General features: G+C 42.9%; 42 non-coding genes across 42 annotated transcripts; 38 read left to right on the top strand and 4 right to left on the bottom strand.

Moving 5' to 3' along the window:
* Positions 1-449: 449 nt before the first annotated feature.
* On the bottom strand, positions 450-521 carry TRNAC-ACA (transfer RNA cysteine (anticodon ACA)). Its single transcript has one exon. It is a non-coding gene; the product is annotated as a tRNA-Cys (tRNA).
* Positions 522-1,099: 578 nt separating this feature from the next.
* Positions 1,100-1,171, bottom strand: TRNAC-ACA (transfer RNA cysteine (anticodon ACA)). Its single transcript has one exon. It is a non-coding gene; the product is annotated as a tRNA-Cys (tRNA).
* A 187-nt stretch (positions 1,172-1,358) lies between these two features.
* Positions 1,359-1,430, bottom strand: TRNAC-ACA (transfer RNA cysteine (anticodon ACA)). The gene has a single exon. It is a non-coding gene; the product is annotated as a tRNA-Cys (tRNA).
* A 2,189-nt stretch (positions 1,431-3,619) lies between these two features.
* TRNAL-UAA (transfer RNA leucine (anticodon UAA)) lies at positions 3,620-3,703 on the top strand. The gene has a single exon. It is a non-coding gene; the product is annotated as a tRNA-Leu (tRNA).
* A 390-nt stretch (positions 3,704-4,093) lies between these two features.
* Positions 4,094-4,177, top strand: TRNAL-UAA (transfer RNA leucine (anticodon UAA)). The gene has a single exon. It is a non-coding gene; the product is annotated as a tRNA-Leu (tRNA).
* A 153-nt stretch (positions 4,178-4,330) lies between these two features.
* TRNAL-UAA (transfer RNA leucine (anticodon UAA)) lies at positions 4,331-4,414 on the top strand. Its single transcript has one exon. It is a non-coding gene; the product is annotated as a tRNA-Leu (tRNA).
* A 143-nt stretch (positions 4,415-4,557) lies between these two features.
* Positions 4,558-4,641, top strand: TRNAL-UAA (transfer RNA leucine (anticodon UAA)). Its single transcript has one exon. It is a non-coding gene; the product is annotated as a tRNA-Leu (tRNA).
* A 389-nt stretch (positions 4,642-5,030) lies between these two features.
* TRNAL-UAA (transfer RNA leucine (anticodon UAA)) lies at positions 5,031-5,114 on the top strand. The gene has a single exon. It is a non-coding gene; the product is annotated as a tRNA-Leu (tRNA).
* Positions 5,115-5,504: 390 nt separating this feature from the next.
* TRNAL-UAA (transfer RNA leucine (anticodon UAA)) lies at positions 5,505-5,588 on the top strand. The gene has a single exon. It is a non-coding gene; the product is annotated as a tRNA-Leu (tRNA).
* Positions 5,589-5,741: 153 nt separating this feature from the next.
* Positions 5,742-5,825, top strand: TRNAL-UAA (transfer RNA leucine (anticodon UAA)). The gene has a single exon. It is a non-coding gene; the product is annotated as a tRNA-Leu (tRNA).
* A 380-nt stretch (positions 5,826-6,205) lies between these two features.
* TRNAL-UAA (transfer RNA leucine (anticodon UAA)) lies at positions 6,206-6,289 on the top strand. The gene has a single exon. It is a non-coding gene; the product is annotated as a tRNA-Leu (tRNA).
* Positions 6,290-6,679: 390 nt separating this feature from the next.
* Positions 6,680-6,763, top strand: TRNAL-UAA (transfer RNA leucine (anticodon UAA)). The gene has a single exon. It is a non-coding gene; the product is annotated as a tRNA-Leu (tRNA).
* Positions 6,764-6,916: 153 nt separating this feature from the next.
* Positions 6,917-7,000, top strand: TRNAL-UAA (transfer RNA leucine (anticodon UAA)). Its single transcript has one exon. It is a non-coding gene; the product is annotated as a tRNA-Leu (tRNA).
* A 143-nt stretch (positions 7,001-7,143) lies between these two features.
* TRNAL-UAA (transfer RNA leucine (anticodon UAA)) lies at positions 7,144-7,227 on the top strand. Its single transcript has one exon. It is a non-coding gene; the product is annotated as a tRNA-Leu (tRNA).
* Positions 7,228-7,617: 390 nt separating this feature from the next.
* On the top strand, positions 7,618-7,701 carry TRNAL-UAA (transfer RNA leucine (anticodon UAA)). The gene has a single exon. It is a non-coding gene; the product is annotated as a tRNA-Leu (tRNA).
* Positions 7,702-7,854: 153 nt separating this feature from the next.
* Positions 7,855-7,938, top strand: TRNAL-UAA (transfer RNA leucine (anticodon UAA)). The gene has a single exon. It is a non-coding gene; the product is annotated as a tRNA-Leu (tRNA).
* A 380-nt stretch (positions 7,939-8,318) lies between these two features.
* On the top strand, positions 8,319-8,402 carry TRNAL-UAA (transfer RNA leucine (anticodon UAA)). The gene has a single exon. It is a non-coding gene; the product is annotated as a tRNA-Leu (tRNA).
* Positions 8,403-8,555: 153 nt separating this feature from the next.
* Positions 8,556-8,639, top strand: TRNAL-UAA (transfer RNA leucine (anticodon UAA)). The gene has a single exon. It is a non-coding gene; the product is annotated as a tRNA-Leu (tRNA).
* Positions 8,640-9,028: 389 nt separating this feature from the next.
* On the top strand, positions 9,029-9,112 carry TRNAL-UAA (transfer RNA leucine (anticodon UAA)). Its single transcript has one exon. It is a non-coding gene; the product is annotated as a tRNA-Leu (tRNA).
* Positions 9,113-9,255: 143 nt separating this feature from the next.
* Positions 9,256-9,339, top strand: TRNAL-UAA (transfer RNA leucine (anticodon UAA)). The gene has a single exon. It is a non-coding gene; the product is annotated as a tRNA-Leu (tRNA).
* Positions 9,340-9,729: 390 nt separating this feature from the next.
* On the top strand, positions 9,730-9,813 carry TRNAL-UAA (transfer RNA leucine (anticodon UAA)). The gene has a single exon. It is a non-coding gene; the product is annotated as a tRNA-Leu (tRNA).
* Positions 9,814-10,192: 379 nt separating this feature from the next.
* On the top strand, positions 10,193-10,276 carry TRNAL-UAA (transfer RNA leucine (anticodon UAA)). Its single transcript has one exon. It is a non-coding gene; the product is annotated as a tRNA-Leu (tRNA).
* Positions 10,277-10,666: 390 nt separating this feature from the next.
* On the top strand, positions 10,667-10,750 carry TRNAL-UAA (transfer RNA leucine (anticodon UAA)). The gene has a single exon. It is a non-coding gene; the product is annotated as a tRNA-Leu (tRNA).
* Positions 10,751-10,893: 143 nt separating this feature from the next.
* On the top strand, positions 10,894-10,977 carry TRNAL-UAA (transfer RNA leucine (anticodon UAA)). The gene has a single exon. It is a non-coding gene; the product is annotated as a tRNA-Leu (tRNA).
* A 390-nt stretch (positions 10,978-11,367) lies between these two features.
* Positions 11,368-11,451, top strand: TRNAL-UAA (transfer RNA leucine (anticodon UAA)). Its single transcript has one exon. It is a non-coding gene; the product is annotated as a tRNA-Leu (tRNA).
* A 617-nt stretch (positions 11,452-12,068) lies between these two features.
* Positions 12,069-12,152, top strand: TRNAL-UAA (transfer RNA leucine (anticodon UAA)). The gene has a single exon. It is a non-coding gene; the product is annotated as a tRNA-Leu (tRNA).
* A 390-nt stretch (positions 12,153-12,542) lies between these two features.
* On the top strand, positions 12,543-12,626 carry TRNAL-UAA (transfer RNA leucine (anticodon UAA)). Its single transcript has one exon. It is a non-coding gene; the product is annotated as a tRNA-Leu (tRNA).
* Positions 12,627-13,005: 379 nt separating this feature from the next.
* TRNAL-UAA (transfer RNA leucine (anticodon UAA)) lies at positions 13,006-13,089 on the top strand. Its single transcript has one exon. It is a non-coding gene; the product is annotated as a tRNA-Leu (tRNA).
* Positions 13,090-13,706: 617 nt separating this feature from the next.
* On the top strand, positions 13,707-13,790 carry TRNAL-UAA (transfer RNA leucine (anticodon UAA)). The gene has a single exon. It is a non-coding gene; the product is annotated as a tRNA-Leu (tRNA).
* Positions 13,791-13,933: 143 nt separating this feature from the next.
* TRNAL-UAA (transfer RNA leucine (anticodon UAA)) lies at positions 13,934-14,017 on the top strand. Its single transcript has one exon. It is a non-coding gene; the product is annotated as a tRNA-Leu (tRNA).
* A 390-nt stretch (positions 14,018-14,407) lies between these two features.
* TRNAL-UAA (transfer RNA leucine (anticodon UAA)) lies at positions 14,408-14,491 on the top strand. Its single transcript has one exon. It is a non-coding gene; the product is annotated as a tRNA-Leu (tRNA).
* A 617-nt stretch (positions 14,492-15,108) lies between these two features.
* On the top strand, positions 15,109-15,192 carry TRNAL-UAA (transfer RNA leucine (anticodon UAA)). The gene has a single exon. It is a non-coding gene; the product is annotated as a tRNA-Leu (tRNA).
* A 390-nt stretch (positions 15,193-15,582) lies between these two features.
* On the top strand, positions 15,583-15,666 carry TRNAL-UAA (transfer RNA leucine (anticodon UAA)). Its single transcript has one exon. It is a non-coding gene; the product is annotated as a tRNA-Leu (tRNA).
* Positions 15,667-16,045: 379 nt separating this feature from the next.
* On the top strand, positions 16,046-16,129 carry TRNAF-AAA (transfer RNA phenylalanine (anticodon AAA)). Its single transcript has one exon. It is a non-coding gene; the product is annotated as a tRNA-Phe (tRNA).
* A 153-nt stretch (positions 16,130-16,282) lies between these two features.
* On the top strand, positions 16,283-16,366 carry TRNAL-UAA (transfer RNA leucine (anticodon UAA)). The gene has a single exon. It is a non-coding gene; the product is annotated as a tRNA-Leu (tRNA).
* A 153-nt stretch (positions 16,367-16,519) lies between these two features.
* Positions 16,520-16,603, top strand: TRNAL-UAA (transfer RNA leucine (anticodon UAA)). Its single transcript has one exon. It is a non-coding gene; the product is annotated as a tRNA-Leu (tRNA).
* A 390-nt stretch (positions 16,604-16,993) lies between these two features.
* TRNAL-UAA (transfer RNA leucine (anticodon UAA)) lies at positions 16,994-17,077 on the top strand. Its single transcript has one exon. It is a non-coding gene; the product is annotated as a tRNA-Leu (tRNA).
* A 379-nt stretch (positions 17,078-17,456) lies between these two features.
* Positions 17,457-17,540, top strand: TRNAF-AAA (transfer RNA phenylalanine (anticodon AAA)). Its single transcript has one exon. It is a non-coding gene; the product is annotated as a tRNA-Phe (tRNA).
* Positions 17,541-17,693: 153 nt separating this feature from the next.
* TRNAL-UAA (transfer RNA leucine (anticodon UAA)) lies at positions 17,694-17,777 on the top strand. Its single transcript has one exon. It is a non-coding gene; the product is annotated as a tRNA-Leu (tRNA).
* A 153-nt stretch (positions 17,778-17,930) lies between these two features.
* TRNAL-UAA (transfer RNA leucine (anticodon UAA)) lies at positions 17,931-18,014 on the top strand. Its single transcript has one exon. It is a non-coding gene; the product is annotated as a tRNA-Leu (tRNA).
* Positions 18,015-18,167: 153 nt separating this feature from the next.
* Positions 18,168-18,251, top strand: TRNAL-UAA (transfer RNA leucine (anticodon UAA)). The gene has a single exon. It is a non-coding gene; the product is annotated as a tRNA-Leu (tRNA).
* Positions 18,252-26,495: 8,244 nt separating this feature from the next.
* TRNAC-ACA (transfer RNA cysteine (anticodon ACA)) lies at positions 26,496-26,567 on the bottom strand. The gene has a single exon. It is a non-coding gene; the product is annotated as a tRNA-Cys (tRNA).
* Between the last annotated feature and the right edge of the window lie 715 nt (positions 26,568-27,282).

Genomic DNA, 27,282 nt, shown 5'->3' with positions numbered 1-27,282 from the left:
CTTGTTCATAACCGTAATGACTAATTAACTAAAATAAAGGCAATGATCCGTGCTGTTACAAGGGGAACTCTGGTTTGAACCAAGGACCCCTCGATATGCAGTCGAATGCTCTACCACTGAGATATTCCCCATTGTTCCTAATCGTAATGTCGAATTCACTAAAATAAAGGCAATGATCCGTGCTGTTACAGGGGGAACACGGATTTGAACCACGGACCTCTCGATCTGCAGTCGAATGCTCTACCACTGACCTATTCCCCCTTGTTCACAACTGTAATGTCTAATTTAGTAAAATAAAGGCAATGATCCGTGCAGTTACAGGGGGAACACGAGTTTGAACCAGGGACCTCTCGATCTGCAGTCGAATGCTCTACCACTGAGCTATTCCCTCTTCTTCATAACCGTAATGACTAATTAACTAAAATAAAGGCAATGACCCGTGCTGTTACAGGGGGAACTCGGGTTTGAACCACGGACCTCTCGATCTGTAGTCGAATGCTCTACCACTGAGCTATTCCCCCTTGTTCACAACTGTAATGTCTAATTTAGTAAAATAAAGGCAATGATCCGTGCAGTTACAGGGGGAACACGAGTTTGAACCAGGGACCTCTCGATCTGCAGTCGAATGCTCTACCATTGAGCTATTCCCCAATGTTCATAACCGTAAAGTCGAATTCACTAAAATAAAGGCAATGATCCGTGCAGTTACAGGGGGAACACGAGTTTGAACCAGGGACCTCTCGATCTGCAGTCGAATGCTCTACCATTGAGCTATTCCCCAATGTTCATAACCGTAATGTCTAATTAACTAAAATAAAGGCAATGATCCGTGCTGTTACAGGGGGAACACGGGTTTGAACCAAGGACCTCTCGATCTGCAGTCGAATGCTCTACCACTGAGATATTCCCCCTTGCTCATAACCGTAATGTCTAATTAACTAAAATAAAGGCAATGATCCGTGCTGTTAATGGGGGAACACGAGTTTGAACCAAGGACCTCTCGATCTGCAGTCGAATGCTCTACCACTGAGCTATTCCCTCTTCTTCATAACCGTAATGACTAATTAACTAAAATAAAGGCAATGACCCGTGCTGTTACAGGGGGAACTCGGGTTTGAACCACGGACCTCTCGATCTGTAGTCGAATGCTCTACCACTGAGCTATTCCCCCTTGTTCACAACTGTAATGTCTAATTTAGTAAAATAAAGGCAATGATCCGTGCAGTTACAGGGGGAACACGAGTTTGAACCAGGGACCTCTCGATCTGCAGTCGAATGCTCTACCACTGAGCTATTCCCTCTTCTTCATAACCGTAATGACTAATTAACTAAAATAAGGCAATGACCCGTGCTGTTACAGGGGGAACTCGGGTTTGAACCACGGACCTCTCGATCTGTAGTCGAATGCTCTACCACTGAGCTATTCCCCCTTGTTCACAACTGTAATGTCTAATTTAGTAAAATAAAGGCAATGATCCGTGCAGTTACAGGGGGAACACGAGTTTGAACCAGGGACCTCTCGATCTGCAGTCGAATGCTCTACCATTGAGCTATTCCCCAATGTTCATAACCGTAAAGTCGAATTCACTAAAATAAAGGCAATGACCCGTGCTGTTACAGGGGGAACACGAGTTTGAACCAGGGACCTCTCGATCTGCAGTCGAATGCTCTACCATTGAGCTATTCCCCAATGTTCATAACCGTAATGTCTAATTAACTAAAATAAAGGCAATGATCCGTGCTGTTACAGGGGGAACACGGGTTTGAACCAAGGACCTCTCGATCTGCAGTCGAATGCTCTACCACTGAGATATTCCCCCTTGCTCATAACCGTAATGTCTAATTAACTAAAATAAAGGCAATGATCCGTGCTGTTAATGGGGGAACACGAGTTTGAACCAAGGACCTCTCGATCTGCAGTCGAATGCTCTACCACTGAGCTATTTCCTCTTGTTCATAACCGTAATGACTAATTAACTAAAATAAAGGCAATGATCCGTGCTGTTACAAGGGGAACTCTGGTTTGAACCAAGGACCCCTCGATATGCAGTCGAATGCTCTACCACTGAGATATTCCCCATTGTTCCTAATCGTAATGTCGAATTCACTAAAATAAAGGCAATGATCCGTGCTGTTACAGGGGGAACACGGATTTGAACCACGGACCTCTCGATCTGCAGTCGAATGCTCTACCACTGAGCTATTCCCCTTCTTCATAGCCGTAATGTCTAATTAAATAAAATAAAGGCAATGATCCGTGGTGTTACAGGGGGAACTCTGGTTTGAACCAAGGACCTCTCGATATGCAGTCGAATGCTTTTTTTTTATTAAAAGCATCGAAAACATTACAATGGAATATGTAAGTGGTTATAACAGTTAAATTGAATTAAAAGAAGGATCAAGTTACAGCACTAATTCCTGGAGTTATTTATACAATACTAAAACAACATCTGCAACCTTGTGACGGTAGTAGCTAAGTTAGAAAACTTGTTACGATTCAATATTAATGCAATATATTTGTGTGCAAAGGAACGTACCCTGGCAAGCAAAACTGGAACACTAAAAGGCAGGACGATTCCCAGGCCGGCTTTTACAACCAATTGACAACGATATTTCCATAATACATACTTAAAAATACTAATTAACACCAAGGCAGCCTGCCAAAATAAGAGAGGTTTATCGTTCGTAGACGCGTAGCAATGAAAAATTACTAAGTTATATCTGGTACAATCAAATTTAAACTCAGGATCAAAAGTATACAAATAAAATACATTGAAAATTGACTCCCAAAGGGATCGGGACTTTGGACAGGTAAGGAACAAATGGTCAACAGTCTCATTCGCGCCGTGGCAAAAGACGCACGTAGCTTCTGGAACAAGCCCCGCGTGAACCATCCGCGATTTCACCGGTAAGCCTTGGTGGAGGATCTTCAAGTTACAAGTCGATAGGATTTAAGCTCTAATCCTCGTATTAGGGCGTGGGTTCGAACCCCACTTCTGATAACGAGTTATTTCATTTTAATAAAATATATCTCATACTCCGGAAAGGGTTCTCTAGTATGGCAACTAGGGAGTGGCTTCATGGAGCATAGAACTCTTGGAGGTATTTCAGGGTTGTACTATAGCTTCATTTTCAAGGGAAACGTTTCAGAGCGTGTCAGGATGGCCGAGTGGTCTAGGGCGTCAGATTTAAGCTCTGATCCTCGTATGAGGGCGTGGATTCGAAACCCACTTCTGACAACGAATTGTTTCATTTTAATATCATACTCAGGAAAGGGTTCTCTAGTTTGGCAACTAGGGAGGGACTTTATTCAGCATAGAACTTTGAGAGGTATTTCGGGGTTGTACTATAGCTTCATTTCAAGGAAAACAACTCAAAGCGTGTCAGGATGGCCGAGTGGTCTAAGGCGTCAGAATTAAGCTCTGGTCCTCGTATGAGGGCGTGGGTTCGAACCGCACTTCTGATAACGAGTTATTTCATTTTAATAAAATATATCTCATACTCCGGAAAGGGTTCTCTAGTATGGCAACTAGGGAGTGGCTTCATGGAGCATAGAACTCCTGGAGGTATTTCAGGGTTGTACTATAGCTTCATTTTCAAGGGAAACGTTTCAGAGCGTGTCAGGATGGCCGAGTGGTCTAAGGCGTCAGATTTAATTTCTGATCCTCGTATGAGGGCGTGGGTTCGAACCCCACTTCTGACAACGAATTGTTTCATTTTAATAACATACATATCATACTCAGGAAAGGGTTCTCTAGTTTGGCAACTAGGGAGTGGCTTCATGGAACATAGAACTGTGAGAGGTATTTCGGGGTTGTACTATAGCTTCATTTTCAAGGAAAACGTTTCAGAGCGTGTCAGGATGGCCGAGTGGTCTAAGGCGTCAGATTTAAGCTCTGATCCTCGTATGAGGGCGTGGGTTCGAACCGCACTTCTGATAACGAGTTATTTCATTTTAATAAAATATATCTCATACTCCGGAAAGGGTTCTCTAGTATGGCAACTAGGGAGTAACTTCATGGAGCATAGAACTCTTGGAGGTATTCCAGGGTTGTACTATAGCTTCATTTTCAAGGGAAACGTTTCAGAGCGTGTCAGGATGGCCGAGTGGTCTAAGGCGTCAGATTTAAGCTCTGATCCTCATATGAGGGCGTGGGTTCGAACCCCACTTCTGACAACGAATTGTTTCATTTTAATAACATACATATCATACTCAGGAAAGGGTTCTCTAGTTTGGCAACTAGGGAGTGGCTTCATGGAGCATAGAACTCTGAGAGGTATTTCGGGGTTGTACTATAGCTTCATTTTCAAGGAAAACGTTTCATAGCGTGTCAGGATGGCCGAGTGGTCTAGGGCGTCAGATTTAAGCTCTGATCCTCGTATGAGGGCGTGGGTTCGAACCCCACTTCTGACAACGAATTGTTTCATTTTAATATCATACTCAGGAAAGGGTTCTCTAGTTTGGCAACTAGGGAGGGACTTTATTCAGCATAGAACTTTGAGAGGTATTTCGGGGTTGTACTATAGCTTCATTTCAAGGAAAACAACTCAGAGCGTGTCAGGATGGCCGAGTGGTCTAAGGCGTCAGATTTAATTTCTGATTCTCGTATGAGGGCGTGGGTTCGAGCCCCACTTCTGACAACGAATTGTTTCATTTTAATAACATACATATCATACTCAGGAAAGGGTTCTCTAGTTTGGCAACTAGGGAGTGGCTTCATGGAGCATAGAACTCTGAGAGGTATTTCGGGGTTGTACTATAGCTTCATTTCAAGGAAAACAACTCAAAGCGTGTCAGGATGGCCGAGTGGTCTAAGGCGTCAGATTTAAACTCTGATCCTCGTATGAGGGCGTGGGTTCGAACCGCACTTCTGATAACGAGTTACTTCATTTTAATAAAATATATCTCATACTCCGGAAAGGGTTCTCTAGTATGGCAACTAGGGAGTGGCTTCATGGAGCATTGAACTCTTGGAGGTATTTCAGGGTTGTACTATAGCTTCATTTTCAAGGGAAACGTTTCAGAGCGTGTCAGGATGGCCGAGTGGTCTAAGGCGTCAGATTTAATTTCTGATTCTCGTATGAGGGCGTGGGTTCGAACCCCACTTCTGACAACGAATTGTTTCATTTTAATAACATACATATCATACTCAGGAAAGGGTTCTCTAGTTTGGCAACTAGGGAGTGGCTTCATGGAGCATAGAACTCTGAGAGGTATTTCGGGGTTGTACTATAGCTTCATTTTCAAGGAAAACGTTTCAGAGCGTGTCAGGATGGCCGAGTGGTCTAAGGCGTCAGATTTAAGCTCTGATCCTCGTATGAGGGCGTGGGTTCGAACCGCACTTCTGATAACGAGTTATTTCATTTTAATAAAATATATCTCATACTCCGGAAAGGGTTCTCTAGTATGGCAACTAGGGAGTAACTTCATGGAGCATAGAACTCTTGGAGGTATTCCAGGGTTGTACTATAGCTTCATTTTCAAGGGAAACGTTTCAGAGCGTGTCAGGATGGCCGAGTGGTCTAAGGCGTCAGATTTAAGCTCTGATCCTCGTATGAGGGCGTGGGTTCGAACCCCACTTCTGACAACGAATTGTTTCATTTTAATAACATACATATCATACTCAGGAAAGGGTTCTCTAGTTTGGCAACTAGGGAGTGGCTTCATGGAGCATAGAACTCTGAGAGGTATTTCGGGGTTGTACTATAGCTTCGTTTTCAAGGAAAACGTTTCATAGCGTGTCAGGATGGCCGAGTGGTCTAGGGCGTCAGATTTAAGCTCTGATCCTCGTATGAGGGCGTGGGTTCGAACCCCACTTCTGACAACGAATTGTTTCATTTTAATATCATACTCAGGAAAGGGTTCTCTAGTTTGGCAACTAGGGAGGGACTTTATTCAGCATAGAACTTTGAGAGGTATTTCGGGGTTGTACTATAGCTTCATTTCAAGGAAAACAACGCAAAGCGTGTCAGGATGGCCGAGTGGTCTAAGGCGTCAGAATTAAGCTCTGATCCTCGTATGAGGGCGTGGGTTCGAACCGCACTTCTGATAACGAGTTATTTCATTTTAATAAAATATATCTCATACTCCGGAAAGGGTTCTCTAGTATGGCAACTAGGGAGTGGCTTCATGGAGCATAGAACTCTTGGAGGTATTTCAGGGTTGTACTATAGCTTCATTTTCAAGGGAAACGTTTCAGAGCGTGTCAGGATGGCCGAGTGGTCTAAGGCGTCAGATTTAATTTCTGATCCTCGTATGAGGGCGTGGGTTCGAACCCCACTTCTGACAACGAATTGTTTCATTTTAATAACATACATATCATACTCAGGAAAGGGTTCCCTAGTTTGGCAACTAGGCAGTGGCTTCATGGAGCATAGAACTCTGAGAGGTATTTCGGGGTTGTACTATAGCTTCATTTTCAAGGAAAACGTTTCAGAGCGTGTCAGGATGGCCGAGTGGTCTAAGGCGTCAGATTTAAGCTCTGATCCTCGTATGAGGGCGTGGGTTCGAACCGCACTTCTGATAACGAGTTATTTCATTTTAATAAAATATATCTCATACTCCGGAAAGGGTTCTCTAGTATGGCAACTAGGGAGTAACTTCATGGAGCATAGAACTCTTGGAGGTATTCCAGGGTTGTACTATAGCTTCATTTTCAAGGGAAACGTTTCAGAGCGTGTCAGGATGGCCGAGTGGTCTAAGGCGTCAGATTTAAGCTCTGATCCTCGTATGAGGGCGTGGGTTCGAACCCCACTTCTGACAACGAATTGTTTCATTTTAATAACATACATATCATACTCAGGAAAGGGTTCTCTAGTTTGGCAACTAGGGAGTGGCTTCATGGAGCATAGAACTCTGAGAGGTATTTCGGGGTTGTACTATAGCTTCATTTTCAAGGAAAACGTTTCATAGCGTGTCAGGATGGCCGAGTGGTCTAGGGCGTCAGATTTAAGCTCTGATCCTCGTATGAGGGCGTGGGTTCGAACCCCACTTCTGACAACGAATTGTTTCATTTTAATATCATACTCAGGAAAGGGTTCTCTAGTTTGGCAACTAGGGAGGGACTTTATTCAGCATAGAACTTTGAGAGGTATTTCGGGGTTGTACTATAGCTTCATTTCAAGGAAAACAACTCAAAGCGTGTCAGGATGGCCGAGTGGTCTAAGGCGTCAGATTTAAGCTCTGATCCTCGTATGAGGGCGTGGGTTCGAACCCCACTTCTGACAACGAATTGTTTCATTTTAATAACATACATATCATACTCAGGAAAGGGTTCCCTAGTTTGGCAACTAGGGAGTGGCTTCATGGAGCATAGAACTCTGAGAGGTATTTCGGGGTTGTACTATAGCTTCATTTTCAAGGAAAACGTTTCAGAGCGTGTCAGGATGGCCGAGTGGTCTAAGGCGTCAGATTTAAGCTCTGATCCTCGTATGAGGGCGTGGGTTCGAACCGCACTTCTGATAACGAGTTATTTCATTTTAATAAAATATATCTCATACTCCGGAAAGGGTTCTCTAGTATGGCAACTAGGGAGTAACTTCATGGAGCATAGAACTCTTGGAGGTATTCCAGGGTTGTACTATAGCTTCATTTTCAAGGGAAACGTTTCAGAGCGTGTCAGGATGGCCGAGTGGTCTAAGGCGTCAGATTTAAGCTCTGATCCTCGTATGAGGGCGTGGGTTCGAACCCCACTTCTGACAACGAATTGTTTCATTTTAATAACATACATATCATACTCAGGAAAGGGTTCTCTAGTTTGGCAACTAGGGAGTGGCTTCATGGAGCATAGAACTCTGAGAGGTATTTCGGGGTTGTACTATAGCTTCATTTTCAAGGAAAACGTTTCATAGCGTGTCAGGATGGCCGAGTGGTCTAGGGCGTCAGATTTAAGCTCTGATCCTCGTATGAGGGCGTGGGTTCGAACCCCACTTCTGACAACGAATTGTTTCATTTTAATATCATACTCAGGAAAGGGTTCTCTAGTTTGGCAACTAGGGAGGGACTTTATTCAGCATAGAACTTTGAGAGGTATTTCGGGGTTGTACTATAGCTTCATTTCAAGGAAAACAACTCAAAGCGTGTCAGGATGGCCGAGTGGTCAAAGGCGTCAGATTTAAGCTCTGATCCTCGTATGAGGGCGTGGGTTCGAACCGCACTTCTGATAACGAGTTATTTCATTTTAATAAAATATATCTCATACTCCGGAAAGGGTTCTCTAGTATGGCAACTAGGGAGTGGCTTCATGGAGCATAGAACTCTTGGAGGTATTTCAGGGTTGTACTATAGCTTCATTTTCAAGGGAAACGTTTCAGAGCGTGTCAGGATGGCCGAGTGGTCTAAGGCGTCAGATTTAAGCTCTGATCCTCGTATGAGGGCGTGGGTTCGAACCCCACTTCTGACAACGAATTGTTTCATTTTAATAACATACATATCATACTCAGGAAAGGGTTCTCTAGTTTGGCAACTAGGGAGTGGCTTCATGGAGCATAGAACTCTGAGAGGTATTTCGGGGTTGTACTATAGCTTCATTTTCAAGGGAAACGTTTCAGAGCGTGTCAGGATGGCCGAGTGGTCTAAGGCGTCAGATTTAAGCTCTGATCCTCGTATGAGGGCGTGGGTTCGAACCCCACTTCTGACAACGAATTGTTTCATTTTAATAACATACATATCATACTCAGGAAAGGGTTCTCTAGTTTGGCAACTAGGGAGGGACTTTATTCAGCATAGAACTTTGAGAGGTATTTCGGGGTTGTACTATAGCTTCATTTCAAGGAAAACAACTCAAAGCGTGTCAGGATGGCCGAGTGGTCTAAGGCGTCAGATTTAAGCTCTGATCCTCGTATGAGGGCGTGGGTTCGAACCCAACTTCTGACAACGAATTGTTTCATTTTAATAACATACATATCATACTAAGGAAAGGGTTCTCTAGTTTGGCAACTAGGGAGTGGCTTTATGGAGCATAGAACTCTGAGAGGTATTTCGGGGTTGTACTATAGCTTCATTTTCAAGGAAAACGTTTCAGAGCGTGTCAGGATGGCCGAGTGGTCTAGGGCGTCAGATTTAAGCTCTGATCCTCGTATGAGGGCGTGGGTTCGAACCCCACTTCTGACAACGAATTGTTTCATTTTAATATCATACTCAGGAAAGGGTTCTCTAGTTTGGCAACTAGGGAGGGACTTTATTCAGCATAGAACTTTGAGAGGTATTTCGGGGTTGTACTATAGCTTCATTTCAAGGAAAACAACTCAAAGCGTGTCAGGATGGCCGAGTGGTCAAAGGCGTCAGATTTAAGCTCTGATCCTCGTATGAGGGCGTGGGTTCGAACCCCACTTCTGACAACGAATTGTTTCATTTTAATAACATACATATCATACTAAGGAAAGGGTTCTCTAGTTTGGCAACTAGGGAGTGGCTTTATGGAGCATAGAACTCTGAGAGGTATTTCGGGGTTGTACTATAGCTTCATTTTAAAGGAAAACGACTCAGAGCGTGTCAGGATGGCCGAGTGGTCTAAGGCGTCAGATTTAAGCTCTGATACCCGTATGAGGGCGAGGGTTCGAACCACACTTCTGACAACGAATTATTTCATTTTAATAAAATATATCTCATACTCAGTAAAGTGTTCTCTAGTATGTCAACTAGGGAGTGGCTTCATGGAGCATAGAACTCTGAGAGGTGTTTCGGGGTTGCACTATTGCTTCATTTTCAAGGAAAACGTCTCAGTGCGTGTCAGGATGGCCGAGTGGTCTAAGGCGTCAGATTTAAGCTCTGATCCTCGTATGAGGGCGTGGGTTCGAACCCCACTTCTGACAACGAATTGTTTCATTTTAATATCATACTCAGGAAAGGGTTCTCTAGTTTGGCAACTAGGGAGGGACTTTATTCAGCATAGAACTTTGAGAGGTATTTCGGGGTTGTACTATAGATTCATTTCAAGAAAAACAGCTCAAGCGTGTAAGGATGGCCGAGTGGTCTAAGGCGTCAGATTTAAGCTCTGATCCCCGTATGAGGGCGTGGGTTCGAACCACACTTCTGACAACGAATTATATCATTTTAATAAAATATATCTCATACTCAGGAAAGGGTTCTCTAGTATGGACACTAGGGAGTGGCTTCATGGAGCATAGAACTCTGAGAGGTATTTCAGGGTTGTACTATAGCTTCATTTTCAAGGGAAACGTTTCAGAGCGTGTCAGGATGGCCGAGTGGTCTAAGGCGTCAGATTTAAGCTCTGATCCTCGCATGAGGACGTGGGTTCGAACCCCACTTCTGACAACGAATTGTTTCATTTTAATATCATACATATCATACTAAGGAAAGGGTTCTCTAGTTTGGCAACTAGGGAGTGGCTTTATGGAGCATAGAACTCTGAGAGGTATTTCGGGGTTGTACTATAGCTTCATTTTAAAGGAAAACGACTCAGAGCGTGTCAGGATGGCCGAGTGGTCTAAGGCGTCAGATTTAAGCTCTGATCCTCGTATGAGGGCGTGGGTTCGAACCGCACTTCTGATAACGAGTTATTTCATTTTAATAAAATATATCTCATACTCCGGAAAGGGTTCTCTAGTATGGCAACTAGGGAGTGGCTTCATGGAGCATAGAACTCTGAGAGGTATTTCGGGGTTGTACTATAGCTTCATTTTCAAGGAAAACGTTTCAGAGCGTGTCAGGATGGCCGAGTGGTCTAGGGCGTCAGATTTAAGCTCTGATCCTCGTATGAGGGCGTGGGTTCGAACCCCACTTCTGACAACGAATTGTTTCATTTTAATATCATACTCAGGAAAGGGTTCTCTAGTTTGGCAACTAGGGAGGGACTTTATTCAGCATAGAACTTTGAGAGGTATTTCGGGGTTGTACTATAGCTTCATTTCAAGGAAAACAACTCAAAGCGTGTCAGGATGGCCGAGTGGTCAAAGGCGTCAGATTTAAGCTCTGATCCTCGTATGAGGGCGTGGGTTCGAACCCCACTTCTGACAACGAATTGTTTCATTTTAATAACATACATATCATACTAAGGAAAGGGTTCTCTAGTTTGGCAACTAGGGAGTGGCTTTATGGAGCATAGAACTCTGAGAGGTATTTCGGGGTTGTACTATAGCTTCATTTTAAAGGAAAACGACTCAGAGCGTGTCAGGATGGCCGAGTGGTCTAAGGCGTCAGATTTAAGCTCTGATACCCGTATGAGGGCGAGGGTTCGAACCACACTTCTGACAACGAATTATTTCATTTTAATAAAATATATCTCATACTCAGTAAAGTGTTCTCTAGTATGTCAACTAGGGAGTGGCTTCATGGAGCATAGAACTCTGAGAGGTATTTCAGGGTTGTACTATAGCTTCATTTTCAAGGGAAACGTTTCAGAGCGTGTCAGGATGGCCGAGTGGTCTAAGGCGTCAGATTTAAGCTCTGATCCTCGCATGAGGACGTGGGTTCGAACCCCACTTCTGACAACGAATTGTTTCATTTTAATATCATACATATCATACTAAGGAAAGGGTTCTCTAGTTTGGCAACTAGGGAGTGGCTTTATGGAGCATAGAACTCTGAGAGGTATTTCGGGGTTGTACTATAGCTTCATTTTAAAGGAAAACGACTCAGAGCGTGTCAGGATGGCCGAGTGGTCTAAGGCGTCAGATTTAAGCTCTGATCCTCGTATGAGGGCGTGGGTTCGAACCGCACTTCTGATAACGAGTTATTTCATTTTAATAAAATATATCTCATACTCCGGAAAGGGTTCTCTAGTATGGCAACTAGGGAGTGGCTTCATGGAGCATAGAACTCTGAGAGGTATTTCGGGGTTGTACTATAGCTTCATTTTCAAGGAAAACGTTTCAGAACGTGTCAGGATGGCCGAGTGGTCTAGAGCGTCAGATTTAAGCTCTGATCCTCGTATGAGGGCGTGGGTTCGAACCCCACTTCTGACAACGAATTGTTTCATTTTAATATCATACTCAGGAAAGGGTTCTCTAGTTTGGCAACTAGGGAGGGACTTTATTCAGCATAGAACTTTGAGAGGTATTTCGGGGTTGTACTATAGCTTCATTTCAAGGAAAACAACTCAAAGCGTGTCAGGATGGCCGAGTGGTCAAAGGCGTCAGATTTAAGCTCTGATCCTCGTATGAGGGCGTGGGTTCGAACCCCACTTCTGACAACGAATTGTTTCATTTTAATAACATACATATCATACTACGGAAAGGGTTCTCTAGTTTGGCAACTAGGGAATGGCTTTATGGAGCATAGAACTCTGAGAGGTATTTCGGGGTTGTACTATAGCTTCAATTTAAAGGAAAACGACTCAGAGCGTGTCAGGATGGCCGAGTGGTCTAAGGCGTCAGATTTAAGCTCTGATACCCGTATGAGGGCGAGGGTTCGAACCACACTTCTGACAACGAATTATTTCATTTTAATAAAATATATCTCATACTCAGTAAAGTGTTCTCTAGTATGTCAACTAGGGAGTGGCTTCATGGAGCATAGAACTCTGAGAGGTGTTTCGGGGTTGCACTATTGCTTCATTTTCAAGGAAAACGTCTCAGTGCGTGTCAGGATGGCCGAGTGGTCTAAGGCGTCAGATTTAAGCTCTGATCCTCGTATGAGGGCGTGGGTTCGAACCCCACTTGTGACAACGAATTGTTTCATTTTAATATCATACTCAGGAAAGGGTTCTCTAGTTTGGCAACTAGGGAGGGACTTTATTCAGCATAGAACTTTGAGAGGTATTTCGGGGTTGTACTATAGATTCATTTCAAGAAAAACATCTCAAGCGTGTAAGGATGGCCGAGTGGTCTAAGGCGTCAGATTTAAGCTCTGATCCCCGTATGAGGGCGTGGGTTCGAACCACACTTCTGACAACGAATTATATCATTTTAATAAAATATATCTCATACTCAGGAAAGGGTTCTCTAGTATGGACACTAGGGAGTGGCTTCATGGAGCATAGAACTCTGAGAGGTATTTCAGGGTTGTACTATAGCTTCATTTTCAAGGGAAACGTTTCAGAGCGTGTCAGGATGGCCGAGTGGTCTAAGGCGTCAGATTTAAGCTCTGATCCTCGCATGAGGACGTGGGTTCGAACCCCACTTCTGACAACGAATTGTTTCATTTTAATATCATACATATCATACTAAGGAAAGGGTTCTCTAGTTTGGCAACTAGGGAGTGGCTTTATGGAGCATAGAACTCTGAGAGGTATTTCGGGGTTGTACTATAGCTTCATTTTAAAGGAAAACGACTCAGAGCGTGTCAGGATGGCCGAGTGGTCTAAGGCGTCAGATTTAAGCTCTGATCCTCGTATGAGGGCGTGGGTTCGAACCGCACTTCTGATAACGAGTTATTTCATTTTAATAAAATATATCTCATACTCCGGAAAGGGTTCTCTAGTATGGCAACTAGGGAGTGGCTTCATGGAGCATAGAACTCTGAGAGGTATTTCGGGGTTGTACTATAGCTTCATTTTCAAGGAAAACGTTTCAGAACGTGTCAGGATGGCCGAGTGGTCTAGAGCGTCAGATTTAAGCTCTGATCCTCGTATGAGGGCGTGGGTTCGAACCCCACTTCTGACAACGAATTGTTTCATTTTAATATCATACTCAGGAAAGGGTTCTCTAGTTTGGCAACTAGGGAGGGACTTTATTCAGCATAGAACTTTGAGAGGTATTTCGGGGTTGTACTATAGCTTCATTTCAAGGAAAACAACTCAAAGCGTGTCAGGATGGCCGAGTGGTCAAAGGCGTCAGATTTAAGCTCTGATCCTCGTATGAGGGCGTGGGTTCGAACCCCACTTCTGACAACGAATTGTTTCATTTTAATATCATACTCAGGAAAGGGTTCTCTAGTTTGGCAACTAGGGAGGGACTTTATTCAGCATAGAACTTTGAGAGGTATTTCGGGGTTGTACTATAGCTTCATTTCAAGGAAAACAACTCAAAGCGTGTCAGGATGGCCGAGTGGTCAAAGGCGTCAGATTTAAGCTCTGATCCTCGTATGAGGGCGTGGGTTCGAACCCCACTTCTGACAACGAATTGTTTCATTTTAATAACATACATATCATACTAAGGAAAGGGTTCTCTAGTTTGGCAACTAGGGAGTGGCTTTATGGAGCATAGAACTCTGAGAGGTATTTCGGGGTTGTACTATAGCTTCATTTTAAAGGAAAACGACTCAGAGCGTGTCAGGATGGCCGAGTGGTCTAAGGCGTCAGATTTAAGCTCTGATCCCCGTATGAGGGCGTGGGTTCGAACCACACTTCTGACAACGAATTATATCATTTTAATAAAATATATATCATACTCAGGAAAGGGTTCTCTAGTATGGACACTAGGGAGTGGCTTCATGGAGCATAGAACTCTGAGAGGTATTTCAGGGTTGTACTATAGCTTCATTTTCAAGGGAAACGTTTCAGAGCGTGTCAGGATGGCCGAGTGGTCTAAGGCGTCAGATTTAAGCTCTGATCCTCGCATGAGGACGTGGGTTCGAACCCCACTTCTGACAACGAATTGTTTCATTTTAATATCATACATATCATACTAAGGAAAGGGTTCTCTAGTTTGGCAACTAGGGAGTGGCTTTATGGAGCATAGAACTCTGAGAGGTATTTCGGGGTTGTACTATAGCTTCATTTTAAAGGAAAACGACTCAGAGCGTGTCAGGATGGCCGAGTGGTCTAAGGCGTCAGATTTAAGCTCTGATCCTCGTATGAGGGCGTGGGTTCGAACCGCACTTCTGATAACGAGTTATTTCATTTTAATAAAATATATCTCATACTCCGGAAAGGGTTCTCTAGTATGGCAACTAGGGAGTGGCTTCATGGAGCATAGAACTCTGAGAGGTATTTCGGGGTTGTACTATAGCTTCATTTTCAAGGAAAACGTTTCAGAACGTGTCAGGATGGCCGAGTGGTCTAGAGCGTCAGATTTAAGCTCTGATCCTCGTATGAGGGCGTGGGTTCGAACCCCACTTCTGACAACGAATTGTTTCATTTTAATATCATACTCAGGAAAGGGTTCTCTAGTTTGGCAACTAGGGAGGGACTTTATTCAGCATAGAACTTTGAGAGGTATTTCGGGGTTGTACTATAGCTTCATTTCAAGGAAAACAACTCAAAGCGTGTCAGGATGGCCGAGTGGTCAAAGGCGTCAGATTTAAGCTCTGATCCTCGTATGAGGGCGTGGGTTCGAACCCCACTTCTGACAACGAATTGTTTCATTTTAATAACATACATATCATACTACGGAAAGGGTTCTCTAGTTTGGCAACTAGGGAATGGCTTTATGGAGCATAGAACTCTGAGAGGTATTTCGGGGTTGTACTATAGCTTCAATTTAAAGGAAAACGACTCAGAGCGTGTCAGGATGGCCGAGTGGTCTAAGGCGTCAGATTTAAGCTCTGATACCCGTATGAGGGCGAGGGTTCGAACCACACTTCTGACAACGAATTATTTCATTTTAATAAAATATATCTCATACTCAGTAAAGTGTTCTCTAGTATGTCAACTAGGGAGTGGCTTCATGGAGCATAGAACTCTGAGAGGTGTTTCGGGGTTGCACTATTGCTTCATTTTCAAGGAAAACGTCTCAGTGCGTGTCAGGATGGCCGAGTGGTCTAAGGCGTCAGATTTAAGCTCTGATCCTCGTATGAGGGCGTGGGTTCGAACCCCACTTCTGACAACGAATTGTTTCATTTTAATATCATACTCAGGAAAGGGTTCTCTAGTTTGGCAACTAGGGAGGGACTTTATTCAGCATAGAACTTTGAGAGGTATTTCGGGGTTGTACTATAGATTCATTTCAAGAAAAACAACTCAAGCGTGTAAGGATGGCCGAGTGGTCTAAGGCGTCAGATTTAAGCTCTGATCCCCGTATGAGGGCGTGGGTTCGAACCACACTTCTGACAACGAATTATATCATTTTAATAAAATATATCTCATACTCAGGAAAGGGTTCTCTAGTATGGACACTAGGGAGTGGCTTCATGGAGCATAGAACTCTGAGAGGTATTTCAGGGTTGTACTATAGCTTCATTTTCAAGGGAAACGTTTCAGAGCGTGTCAGGATGGCCGAGTGGTCTAAGGCGTCAGATTAAAGCTCTGATCCTCGCATGAGGACGTGGGTTCGAACCCCACTTCTGACAACGAATTGTTTCATTTTAATATCATACATATCATACTCAGGAAAGGGTTCTCTAGTTTGGCAACTAGGGAGTGGCTTCATGGAGCATAGAACTCTGAGAGGTATTTCGGGGTTGTACTATAGCTTCATTTTCAAGGAAAACGTTTCAGAGCGTGTCAGGATGGCCGAGTGGTCTAAGGCGTCAGATTTAAGCTCTGATCCTCGTATGAGGGCGTGGGTTCGAACCCCACTTCTGACAACGAATTGTTTCATTTTAATAACATACATATCATACTCAGGAAAGGGTTCTCTAGTATGGACACTAGGGAGTGGCTTCATGGAGCATAGAACTCTGAGAGGTATTTCAGGGTTGTACTATAGCTTCATTTTCAAGGAAAACGTTTCAGAGCGTGTCAGGATGGCCGAGTGGTCTAAGGCGTCAGATTTAAGCTCTGATCCTCGTATGAGGGCGTGGGTTCGAACCCCACTTCTGACAACGAATTGTTTCATTTTAATAACATACATATCATACTCAGGAAAGGGTTCTCTAGTTTGGCAACTAGGGAGTGGCTTCATGGAGCATAGAACTCTGAGAGGTATTTCGGGGTTGTACTATAGCTTCATTTTCAAGGAAAACGTTTCAGAGCGTGTCAGGATGGCCGAGTGGTCTAGGGCGTCAGATTTAAGCTCTGATACCCGTATGAGGGCGAGGGTTCGAACCACACTTCTGACAACGAATTATTTCATTTTAATAAAATATATCTCATACTCAGTAAAGTGTTCTCTAGTATGTCAACTAGGGAGTGGCTTCATGGAGCATAGAACTCTGAGAGGTGTTTCGGGGTTGCACTATTGCTTCATTTTCAAGGAAAACGTCTCAGTGCGTGTCAGGATGGCCGAGTGGTCTAAGGCGTCAGATTTAAGCTCTGATCCTCGTATGAGGGCGTGGGTTCGAACCCCACTTCTGACAACGAATTGTTTCATTTTAATATCATACTCAGGAAAGGGTTCTCTAGTTTGGCAACTAGGGAGGGACTTTATTCAGCATAGAACTTTGAGAGGTATTTCGGGGTTGTACTATAGATTCATTTCAAGAAAAACAACTCAAGCGTGTAAGGATGGCCGAGTGGTCTAAGGCGTCAGATTTAAGCTCTGATCCCCGTATGAGGGCGTGGGTTCGAACCACACTTCTGACAACGAATTATATCATTTTAATAAAATATATCTCATACTCAGGAAAGGGTTCTCTAGTATGGACACTAGGGAGTGGCTTCATGGAGCATAGAACTCTGAGAGGTATTTCAGGGTTGTACTATAGCTTCATTTTCAAGGGAAACGTTTCAGAGCGTGTCAGGATGGCCGAGTGGTCTAAGGCGTCAGATTAAAGCTCTGATCCTCGCATGAGGACGTGGGTTCGAACCCCACTTCTGACAACGAATTGTTTCATTTTAATATCATACATATCATACTCAGGAAAGGGTTCTCTAGTTTGGCAACTAGGGAGTGGCTTCATGGAGCATAGAACTCTGAGAGGTATTTCGGGGTTGTACTATAGCTTCATTTTCAAGGAAAACGTTTCAGAGCGTGTCAGGATGGCCGAGTGGTCTAAGGCGTCAGATTTAAGCTCTGATCCTCGTATGAGGGCGTGGGTTCGAACCCCACTTCTGACAACGAATTGTTTCATTTTAATAACATACATATCATACTCAGGAAAGGGTTCTCTAGTATGGACACTAGGGAGTGGCTTCATGGAGCATAGAACTCTGAGAGGTATTTCAGGGTTGTACTATAGCTTCATTTTCAAGGAAAACGTTTCAGAGCGTGTCAGGATGGCCGAGTGGTCTAAGGCGTCAGATTTAAGCTCTGATCCTCGTATGAGGGCGTGGGTTCGAACCCCACTTCTGACAACGAATTGTTTCATTTTAATAACATACATATCATACTCAGGAAAGGGTTCTCTAGTTTGGCAACTAGGGAGTGGCTTCATGGAGCATAGAACTCTGAGAGGTATTTCGGGGTTGTACTATAGCTTCATTTTCAAGGAAAACGTTTCAGAGCGTGTCAGGATGGCCGAGTGGTCTAGGGCGTCAGATTTAAGCTCTGATCCTCGTATGAGGGCGTGGGTTCGAACCCCACTTCTGACAACGAATTGTTTCATTTTAATATCATACTCAGGAAAGGGTTCTCTAGTTTGGCAACTAGGGAGGGACTTCATTCAGCATAGAACTTTGAGAGGTATTTCGGGGTTGTACTATAGCTTCATTTCAAGGAAAACAACTGAAAGCGTGTCAGGATGGCCGAGTGGTCTAAGGCGTCAGATTTAAGCTCTGATCCTCGTATGAGAGCGTGGGTTCGAACCGCACTTCTGATAACGAGTTATTTCATTTTAATAAAATATATCTCATACTCCGGAAAGGGTTCTCTAGTATGGCAACTAGGGAGTGGCTTCATGGAGCATAGAACTCTTGGAGGTATTTCAGGGTTGTACTATAGCTTCATTTTCAAGCCCTCTCTTCCGTTTTAATTTTTTCTGCGAAAGGTGCCTTGTGGGGTATAACAACTTAGATTTTAACCACGCTTGCAATAAGTATTGTTATTCCTGTCAAAGGGCCAAAGATTGCGAGGGGGGAGAAATTAGATGCGGGACCTGCCATCGCGATTTTAGGGGGCAAGAATGCTTTGACGCCCATAAGGCTAGTGGAAGCAAAACCCAAGCAGTCTGTCAAAGGGTTTTTAATTGCCCCCGTTGCGCAAAAACAATAGATATGGGGAAATGCAAGTCACCTCACAACTTCGGTGAAGTCTATTGCGTCATCTGCAATAAATTCAACCCACACCCCCACGAGTTTGAACCAAGGACCTCTCGATATAAAGGCAATGATCCATGCTGTTACAGGGGGAACTCGGGTTTGAACCAAGGACCTCTCGATCTGCAGTCGAATGCTCTACCACTGAGCTATTCCCTCTTGTTCACAACCGTAATGTCTAATTAACTAAAATAAAGGCAATGATCCGTGCTGTAACAGGGGGAACACGAGTTTGAACCAGGGACCTCTCGATCTGCAGTCGAATGCAATACCATTGAGCTATTCCCCAATGTTCTTAACCGTAATGTCGATTTCACTAAAATAAAGGTAATGATCCGTGCTGTTACAGGGGTAACACGGATTTGAACCAAGGCCCTCTCGATCTGCAGTCGAATGCTCTACCACTGAGATATTCCCCCTTGTTCATAACCGTAATGTCTAATTAACTAAAATAAAGGTAATATCCGTGCTGTTACAGGGGGAACACGAGTTTGAACCAGGGACCTCTCGATCTGCAGTCGAATGCTCTACCATTGAGCTATTCCCTATTGTTCATAACCGTAATGTCTTATTAACTAAAATAAAGGCAATGATCCGTGCTGTTACAGGGGGAACACGAGCTTGAACCAAGGACCTTTCGATCTGCAGTCGAATGCTCAACCATTGAGCTATTCCCTATTGTTCCTAACCGTAATGTCTTATTAACTAAAATAAAGGCAATGATCCGTGCTGTTACAGGGGAAACACGAGTTTGAACCAAAGACCTCTCGATCTGCAGTTGCAACGATTTTCCTTGCTTACCTCTTACCTTGATTCTGACATAGGCATCCAGCTCACTTCGTTGACAAAATCTAAACTTATTGATAACTTTAACTAACGTTAGGGTGGTACTAGTTAGGGAAACGAGGAAGGATTTCGGTTTTAACACTTAACAGGTTTAATTAACAAAGTATTTCGGAACATGTCTTATTGATACTATTTAACTAAAATAAAGGCAATGATGCGTGCTGTTACAGGAGGAACTCGGGTTTGAACCAAGGACCTCTCGATCTGAGTCAAATGCTCTACCACTGAGCTATTCCCTCTTGTTCATAACCGTAATGACTAATTATTAAAATAAAGGCAATGATCCGTGCTGTTACAGGGGGAACTCGGGTTTGGAACAAGGACCTCTCGATCTGATGTCGAATGCTCTACCATTGAGCTATTCCCCAATGTTCATAACCGTAAAGTCGAATTCACTAAAATAAAGGCAATGATCCGTGCTGTTACAGGGGGAACACGGATTTGAACCAAGGCCCTCTCGATCTGCAGTCGAATGCTCTTTCACTGAGATATTCCCCCTTGTTCATAACCGTAATGTCTAATTAACTAAAATAAAGGTAATGATCCGTGCTGTTACAGGGGAACACGAGTTTGAACCAGGGACCTCTCGATCTGCAGTCGAATGCTCTACCGCTGAGCTATTCCCCCTTGTTCATAACCGTAATGTCTAATTAAGTAAAATAAAGGCAATGATCCGTGCTGTTACAGGGGGAACACGGGTTTGAACCAAGGACCTCTCGATCTGCGGTCGAATGCTCAACCGCCGAGCTATTCCCAATTCTCATAACCGTAATGTCTATTTAACTAAAATAAAGGCAATGATACGTGCTGTTACAGGAGGAACTCGGGTTTGAACCAAGGACCTCTCGATCTGAGTCAAATGCTCTACCACTGAGCTATTCCCTCTTGTTCATAACCGTAATGACTAATTAACTAAAATAAAGGCAATGATCCATGCTGTTACAGGGGGAACTCGGGTTTGAACCAAGGACCTCTCGATCTGCAGTCGAATGCTCTACCACTGAGATATTCCCCCTTGTTCATAACCGTAATGTCGAATTCACTAAAATAAAGGCAATGATCCGTGCTGTTACAGGGGGAACACGAGTTTGAACCAAGGACCTCTCGATCTGCAGTCGAATGCTCTACCACTGAGCTATTCGCTCTTCTTCATAACCGTAATGACTAATTAACTAAAATAAAGGCAATGACCCGTGCTGTTACAGGGGGAACACGGATTTGAACCACGGACCTCTCGATCTGCAGTCGAATGCTCTACCATTGAGCTATTCCCCAATGTTCATAACCGTAATGTCTAATTAACTAAAATAAAGGCAATGATCCGTGCTGTTACAGGGGGAACACGGGTTTGAACCAAGGACCTCTCGATCTGCAGACGAATGCTCTACCACTGAGATATTCCCCCTTGCTCATAACCGTAATGTCTAATTAACTAAAATAAAGGCAATGATCCGTGCAGTTACAGGGGGAACACGAGTTTGAACCAGGGACCTCTCGATCTGCAGTCGAATGCTCTACCATTGAGCTATTCCCCAATGTTCATAACCGTAATGTCTAATTAACTAAAATAAAGGCAATGATCCGTGCTGTTACAGGGGGAACACGGGTTTGAACCAAGGACCTCTCGATCTGCAGTCGAATGCTCTACCACTGAGATATTCCCCCTTGCTCATAACCGTAATGTCTAATTAACTAAAATAAAGGCAATGATCCGTGCTGTTAATGGGGGAACACGAGTTTGAACCAAGGACCTCTCGATCTGCAGTCGAATGCTCTACCACTGAGCTATTTCCTCTTGTTCATAACCGTAATGACTAATTAACTAAAATAAAGGCAATGATCCGTGCTGTTACAAGGGGAACTCTGGTTTGAACCAAGGACCCCTCGATATGCAGTCGAATGCTCTACCACTGAGATATTCCCCATTGTTCCTAATCGTAATGTCGAATTCACTAAAATAAAGGCAATGATCCGTGCTGTTACAGGGGGAACACGGATTTGAACCACGGACCTCTCGATCTGCAGTCGAATGCTCTACCACTGAGCTATTCCCCTTCTTCATAGCCGTAATGTCTAATTAAATAAAATAAAGGCAATGATCCGTGGTGTTACAGGGGGAACTCTGGTTTGAACCAAGGACCTCTCGATATGCAGTCGAATGCTTTTTTTTTATTAAAAGCATCGAAAACATTACAATGGAATATGTAAGTGGTTATAACAGTTAAATTGAATTAAAAGAAGGATCAAGTTACAGCACTAATTCCTGGAGTTATTTATACAATACTAAAACAACATCTGCAACCTTGTGACGGTAGTAGCTAAGTTAGAAAACTTGTTACGATTCAATATTAATGCAATATATTTGTGTGCAAAGGAACGTACCCTGGCAAGCAAAACTGGAACACTAAAAGGCAGGACGATTCCCAGGCCGGCTTTTACAACCAATTGACAACGATATTTCCATAATACATACTTAAAAATACTAATTAACACCAAGGCAGCCTGCCAAAATAAGAGAGGTTTATCGTTCGTAGACGCGTAACAATGAAAAATTACTAAGTTTTATCTGGTACAATCAAATTTAAACTCAGGATCAAAAGTATACACATAAAATGCATTGAAAATTGACTCCCAAAGGGATCGGGACTTTGGACAGGTAAGGAACAAATGGTCAACAGTCTCATTCGCGCCGTGGCAAAAGACGCACGTAGCTTCTGGAACAAGCCCCGCGTGAACCATCCGCGATTTCACCGGTAAGCCTTGGTGGAGGATCTTCAAGTTACAAGTCGATAGCACCGGACCCAGATGGCTGTTCGTGAGGTCCTTGAATTTTACCCGTGGCCGCGGATCACTTTCAATAAATTTCAAGCTTTGTTTTTGTTTGGGAAATCGTTTGAAAAAGATATTTACCATGTCGGGGTCTTGTTAAATACTTAGGGTTACTTGAACAATTAAAAAACAACACTGCTTATAGTTAACCATGGCAGAAATTCAAACACGACCTTCCCCTTCTAGTTCAAAGCCGGTTTTTAAATTTGACGCATGCGCGCGGACACCGCGATGAGTCCCCGAGTCAGCGCTAGAGAGAGACGAGTTTAGCCAGGAAAGCGAACGAACGCGCCTATTCACTTTAACACTCCCTCTCAAGTCTCTCCTCCCTGGTAAAACCAGTACCAAGCTAGTATCCCTTAAACCCTTCTAGGTGACAACTTCTATTGAGGACAAAATACTTGGTAAATATTGCTGAAAAATATTTTGGGAAAATGAAATTTTGGTGAAAAAAAGTAAGATAAGAATTTTTTTAAATAATTTATGTTTTATAATGATGTCATCAAAAGTGAAAATTTTAATATCTGTTACTTCAGGCAGTTCATTTTTAAACCTTATCTTTTACACTTTCCAGTCTTTGTCTACAATGACAGTTTTTATTAATATCTGTCACTTCAGTCTTCATATTAATTAAAATTCTTTAGAAAATATGGGAGAAAAAGTCCTAGGGCGTTGCGCGTCCATCGGTAATATAGCTTAAACACCAGCCGTCGGTAATACGGCTAAATTACTAGTCGTCGGTAATGCGACTAAATTACCAGTCGTCGGTAATGCGGCTAAATTACCAGTCGTCGGTAATCTAGCTTAATTACCAGTCGTCAGTAATCTAGCTTAATTACCAGTCGTCGGTAATCTAGCTTAATTACCAGTCGTCGGTAATCTAGCCTAATTACCAGTCGTCGGTAATCTAGCTTAATTACCAGTCGTCGGTAATCTAGCTTAATTACCGGTCGTCGGTAATCTAGCTTAATTACCAGTCGTCGGTAATCTAGCTTAATTACCAGTGGTCGGTAATCAAGCTTAATTACCGGTCGTCGGTAATCTAGCTTAATTACCGGTCGTCAGTAATCTAGCTTAATTACCGGTCGTCGGTAATCTAGCTTAATTACCGGTCGTCGGTAATCTAGCTTAATTACCGGTCGTCGGTAATGTAGCTTAATTACCGGTCGTCGGTAATGTAGCTTAATTACCGGTCGTCGGTAATGTAGCTTAATTACCAGTCGTCGTTAATCTAGCTTAATTACCGGTCGTCGGTAATGTAGCTTAATTACCAGTCGTCGTTAATCTAGCTTAATTACCGGTCGTCGGTAATGTAGCTTAATTACCGGTCGTCGGTAATGTAGCTTAATTACCAGTCGTCGTTAATCTAGCTTAATTACCGGTCGTCGTTAATCTACCTTAATTACCAATCGTTGTTAATCTAGCTTAATTACCGGTCGTCGGTAATCTAGCTTAATTACCGGTCGTCGGTAATCTAGCTTAATTACCGGTCGTCGGTAATCTAGCTTAATTACCGGTCGTCGGTAATCTAGCTTAATTACCGGTCGTCGGTAATCTAGCTTAATTACCGGTCGTCGGTAATCTAGCTTAATTACCGGTCGTCGGTAATCTAGCTTAATTACCGGTCGTCGGTAATCTAGCTTAATTACCGGTCGTCGGTAATCTAGCTTAATTACCGGTCCTCGGTAATCTAGCTTAATTACCGGTCGTCGGTAATCTAGCTCAATTACCGGTCGTCGGTAATGTAGCTTAATTACCGGTCGTCGGTAATGTAGCTTAATTACCGGTCGTCGGTAATGTAGCTTAATTACCGGTCGTCGGTAATGAAGCTTAATTACCGGTCGTCGGTAATCTAGCTTAATTACCGGTCGTCGGTAATGTAGCTTAATTACCGGTCGTCGGTAATGTAGCTTAATTTCCGGTCGTCGGTAATGTAGCTTAATTACCGGTCGTCGGTAATGTAGCTTAATTACTAGTCGTCGGTAATCTAGCTTAATTACCGGTCGTCGGTAATCTAGCTTACTTACCAGTCGTCGGTAATCTAGCTTAATTACCAGTCGTCGGTAATCTAGCTTAATTACCAGCCGTCGGTAATCTAGCTTAATTACCAGCCGTCGGTAATCTAGCTTAATTACCAGCCGTCGGTAATCTAGCTTAATTACCAGCCATCGGTAATCTAACTTAATTACCAGCCGTCGGTAATCTAGCTTAATTACCAACCGTCGGTAATCTAGCTTAATTACCAGTCGTCGGTAATCTAGCTTAATTACCAGCCGTCGGTAATCTAGCTTAATTACCAGCCGTCGGTAATCTAGCTTAATTACCAGCCGTCGGTAATCTAGCTTAATTACCAGCCGTCGGTAATGTAGCTTAATTACCAGCCGTCGGTAATGTAGCTTAATTACCAGTCGTCGGTAATCTAGCTTAATTACCAGTCGTCGGTAATCTAGCTTAATTACCAGTCGTCGGTAATCTAGCTTAATTACCAGTCGTCGGTAATCTGGTTTAATTACCATTCGTCGGTAATCTAGCTTAATTACCAGTCGTCGGTAATCTGGTTTAATTACCATTCGTCGGTAATCTGGTTTAATTACCAGTCGTCGGTAATCTAGTTTAATTACCCTTAATTGGTAATCTAGATTAATTACCCTTAATTGATAATCTAGATTAATTACCCTTAATTGGTAATCTAGATTAATTACCCTTAATTGGTAATTTAATTAGTAACCCTTAATTCGTAATCTCCTCTAATTGGTAGTCTAGTTTAATTAACTCTTAATTGATAATTTATTTTAAGAACGTTTAATTGGTAAACTACTTTAATTATTTTAATTCGTAATCTAGTTTATTTATCTTTAATTGGGAGTCTAGTTTAATTATCTTTTATTGTTAATCCAGAATAATTAGCAGGGAAAAGTTAAAATGTCCATTAAGCTAGTTTGAATTTGACTATATCCGCGACAATTTAGACCCGTGTGTTTTGATGGGGTCGCTGTAGCGGCCGCGTCAACGTCACTGCAGCAATATTAAAGCCGTCTTATCTCACTATCGATAGGCCATTCCAACCAAAAGGCATTAAGAATAAACAATCGGGTTATTATGAGGCAACTGTACGTTAAAAAAGGCCAACATTGGTCTCGCTGATATTTCCTAATAAAACAGTGTATAAATGCTAAAATATCGCAGATTGGGGTAGTTTTAAAAATTTAAAATTAAACATACTTAAAATTAATTTTTCTCAAAAACCTTAAAAATGGTCCTCGAAAAAGGTTTAAATTTTGATATAAAACCGTTCCCAAACGTAACAAACGAATATTTCATTTCAAAAGGGTGGCGACAAAATGGCCAAATTTGAAAAAAACTCCATGTTATTTCTATGGGAAAATTTAACTTTTTCACCAAAAGGGCTGATTAATTTTATGGAAATGAAAACCACCCTTAGCAACTTTATTTTTTATAAAATAAACTAATGAGTGGATCTTCTTGAAATTTTAACCACATATTGAGGGCCCGAATTGTAGTTCTGTGGAATTTTTTTAAAGCAGTTAATACAATACAAAAAAAGTTATATCCAATCAAAAAACCATCCTTATACATTACATCCTTACTAATTAACTAAAATAAAGGCAATGATCCGTGCTGTTACAGGGGGAACTCGTGTTTGAACCAAGGACCTCTCGATCTGCAGTCGAATGCTCTACCACTGAGATATTCCCCCTTGTTCATAACCGTAATGTCGAATTCACTAAAATAAAGGCAATGATCCGTGCTGTTACAGGGGGAACACGAGTTTGAACCAAGGACCTCTCGATCTGCAGTCGAATGCTCTACCACTGAGCTATTCCCTCTTCTTCATAACCGTAATGACTAATTAACTAAAATAAAGGCAATGACCCGTGCTGTTACAGGGGGAACTCGGGTTTGAACCACGGACCTCTCGATCTGTAGTCGAATGCTCTACCACTGAGCTATTCCCCCTTGTTCACAACTGTAATGTCTAATTTAGTAAAATAAAGGCAATGATCCGTGCAGTTACAGGGGGAACACGAGTTTGAACCAGGGACCTCTCGATCTGCAGTCGAATGCTCTACCATTGAGCTATTCCCCAATGTTCATAACCGTAAAGTCGAATTCACTAAAATAAAGGCAATGATCCGTGCAGTTACAGGGGGAACACGAGTTTGAACCAGGGACCTCTCGATCTGCAGTCGAATGCTCTACCATTGAGCTATTCCCCAATGTTCATAACCGTAATGTCTAATTAACTAAAATAAAGGCAATGATCCGTGCTGTTACAGGGGGAACACGGGTTTGAACCAAGGACCTCTCGATCTGCAGTCGAATGCTCTACCACTGAGATATTCCCCCTTGCTCATAACCGTAATGTCTAATTAACTAAAATAAAGGCAATGATCCGTGCTGTTAATGGGGGAACACGAGTTTGAACCAAGGACCTCTCGATCTGCAGTCGAATGCTCTACCACTGAGCTATTTCCTCTTGTTCATAACCGTAATGACTAATTAACTAAAATAAAGGCAATGATCCGTGCTGTTACAAGGGGAACTCTGGTTTGAACCAAGGACCCCTCGATATGCAGTCGAATGCTCTACCACTGAGATATTCCCCATTGTTCCTAATCGTAATGTCGAATTCACTAAAATAAAGGCAATGATCCGTGCTGTTACAGGGGGA

The sequence above is a fragment of the Phalangium opilio genome, unplaced genomic scaffold (genome assembly GCF_054372755.1).
Source record: "Phalangium opilio isolate 3A_F unplaced genomic scaffold, DU_Popi_V2 ptg000043l_1, whole genome shotgun sequence".
Classification (NCBI taxonomy): Eukaryota; Metazoa; Arthropoda; class Arachnida; order Opiliones; family Phalangiidae; genus Phalangium; species Phalangium opilio.
The sequence above is the reverse complement of the archived record's forward strand: the minus strand, read 5'-3'. Positions and strand labels throughout refer to the sequence as shown.